Raw genomic sequence first — 3229 nt, 5'->3', positions numbered from 1 at the left:
AGAATCATTTATCACACAACTATGATAAAATCAATTATGTGAGGCTGTGAGATATAGCGTTTGGCTAGACTACAGATAATAAAAATATAGACTTGATCTGTACGCAATAATCTCAATTGTTTTGGTACTAAAAAGAGGTCAAAAGATTTTCGAAGAGGCTTAGATGGATTCAACCTCATCTTTTGTTGTTTTTTCCCAATGCCTCAAATAATCTTTTAACTGTTTTATTCTTTCATGGATCAAATAAAACCAAACCAAGAGATATATATGTTTTTTTTAATTCAGTACTTTTGTATGCTTTAATGATGTCAGTGATGGTGAACATAAAATGTTATTTCACATATAGGTATGAAATATATGGGAATCTAGACATTAAAATTTTTTATATGAGTTAGCCTTAACCGAAATCGACATTGCATTATTTATCAAAAGGTTTTGTTGGTGTAGATAGGTTAAATAATTTTGCAAATTCGTCTTTGAAGTACATCTACAAAAAAAGTAAATATAATGTAGTCTTTTATTTTTTTATATAAAAATAGCTTTTTATTTTTGTTACAAATTCAAAATTTTACACCTCTTAAATAACGGCTATGGTATTCACCAAAATGTGTGTAGATATTTCTTTAGAAAATTCTGAATGCTTTTGTAGGCCAAGCAATGTAACAAATAAAATTATTTTAATTTTATATTTTATCAAAAAAGAGAAAATTTATTGTTGCAAAATCTTTTTGCTAATAAGCGATGTTTGTCGGTGCTCCGTAACAAAATTATCAATATTATTATTCTTAAGTTACAATAAAATAAGATTCTCATCGTAGTACATCACTTCTTTTCTGCTTTTTTAATATTTTTGGGTGTAACATACAATAGCTTTGGAGTTTGGGGGACCATATCACAAATTATTTTATCGTGTTTCTTTTTCCCAGCCAAAAAGATTTCAACTTTACGCAACACTTTGACCATCATCCAACAAATCTAGCTCTTTTCATGATCTCTTCTCTGCTATGTTAGACATGTTCTGCTTTTAGTTTCACACACATGAGCATCTGCATCTTGTCTGCGTCTCCTCGAACCCCTTTCCAGAAATCCAATTTTGTCGGTTTCTAATCAAGAAAAAGGAAGTCAGAGAGTAACCAATAATCCAATTTTGTCGGTTACCCTTATTCATGCCAGAATATTATGCCTCACAAAACATGTAACTTCCCATTATTTCTTCTTAAGACCTCTCCCTCTAGATATAATTGAATTCCCCAAATGCTAAGGTCCTACCATTAGCTTTTGATTTAAGAGAAAAGCTTACAAAACTAACATCTCTCTTACCTCAAATAGTTCACTTTCCTCTTACGAAAATCTAATTTTCATTTTACATAAGATAGATTTGAAGTAACCAAACCTTGTAGTTTGGTAATGTTGTGATGATTAAGTCCCAAGTATCACAATCTGTCTTACGATGGAGGACCAAACATTATCTGGTTCAAAATTGTCGAACCTAGCCTTCTTGGAAGCCACTATTCTTCATGTTTCAGGCTCTGTGCACCAAACACGCTGCTATACATCCCTTGTCCGATCTGCTAAGTCAGCAGAAAGAATAACATAGCAAATCATATCCTCAGAATTGAAAAAGAATCAGACCGACGACAGTTGATTGTGTGCATAACGAAACACATATTTTATGAAAGAAAACGTAAAGTAACAAAATATTAGCTGAGAATAGCAAAATACTACCCTTGTTCGAGTTGCCAGACGCTTGCGCCTACTTCTCCTATGTTTGAGAGAATCATTTTTTTTTGGAGCGAAGTTGAGAGAATCATAACAAAAAAGCAGAAGGAAAAACTCAGATTAGATCAATCAAGTCTTAAAGTTGTATATATCCACAAAAAAATTAAAAGTCTTACGGCGGTATGTGCTTTCTTCTCGCCCAGTTTCTTGTTGTTGCCGGAGAAGCAAATAAAGATAAATCAAGCAAAGGTCCATGGAGATGAAAATATCAGAGATAATTTTAGTTTGGCACTATGAATGTCATAACCTTTATTAAGCTTTTCAAAAGCGTTTGATCCAAACTGGAACCAACCGTGGATAGCCTCACCGGCGACTTTGGTCAGCCACATAAGCCAGCCGGTGCCGACCTGCTGTGGGAAAAGCTTGGCTAGTGTCAAACTTTTAAGCATCTAATCCTATGAGAAGTCAGAGAAGCGATTTGTAAATTACCTCAAACGAAGGAACAATGGTTCAACAGAGATCAGAAGCCATGGAGATTAGGCGTCTTGGAAGTAACGACGGCTTGTGAGGATTCTATCTGACTTGAACCTAGCCACTATTATATAGCGAGGATGGGGAGGGTAAGGGAAGGTAAAGAGGTGTCGATCTGATGGCGTTAGTAAATTGAAGAAGCAGTAAATAATTTGTAACCGGTGAAAATTAATTCATCGAGAGGAAGAGGAAGCAAAAGAAGACGACGAAAAAGAGATTGTATCAGTGACATGGCAGTTTAATTGGCTCTGAATATTTCTGTTGATGTGGCTTGTCTAAAATTGCTTCAATTTAGTTCCTTTTATATAGTAGAGATGGTATATAGTTGTACTGTACATTTAAGACGAAAATATGATATCTTGCATATTTGCATTATTTTAGTCATTTATTCTTGCACATGTTGAATCATTTAGATTAATATTTAGGCATCTTTAGGTTCCATATTGCATACATAAGTCTTTATTAGGTGTTGGAGCATCCTTTGGAGTTTTTGGAGGTATTTAGAGACATTTGGGCTCTTAAGGAGTAGAAAATGATCATCTTAGCGAAATGGGATTTGGAGCGAGGTTCTGAAGCGACCTAATGCACCCGCTCTAGACGACTGGAGTGTAGAGCAACCCACTGGAGCGAGGTATGACACCCGCTTTGTACCAGAGCGACCTCTCGCAGCGAGGTAGCGTACCCGCTCTGGACCCAACATCCCGTTGACAACTTTCGAGAACCGGAGCGACCAAGACGGAGCGAGGTGGGTACATCGCGTGTCAAATCCATGAAGTGTGAAGGAAGCCAAAGCGACGTCTCGGAGCGAGGTGGCGAACCCGCTGTGAAGCTGGAGCGACCCACTGGAGCGAGGTCACGAACCCGCGCGCAAGATTTATATTTGGTCGATTTTTCATGTTTTGCTGGACTTTCTCAGAATTGTTTTTGAGGCTCACTAGGTTTTTAGGAGTCCTATAAATACTCTCTAAACCTAAAATTA

Source organism: Brassica oleracea, chromosome C5 (genome assembly GCF_000695525.1).
Source record: "Brassica oleracea var. oleracea cultivar TO1000 chromosome C5, BOL, whole genome shotgun sequence".
NCBI classification, from domain to species: Eukaryota; Viridiplantae; Streptophyta; class Magnoliopsida; order Brassicales; family Brassicaceae; genus Brassica; species Brassica oleracea.
This window is presented reverse-complemented; position numbering follows the sequence as displayed.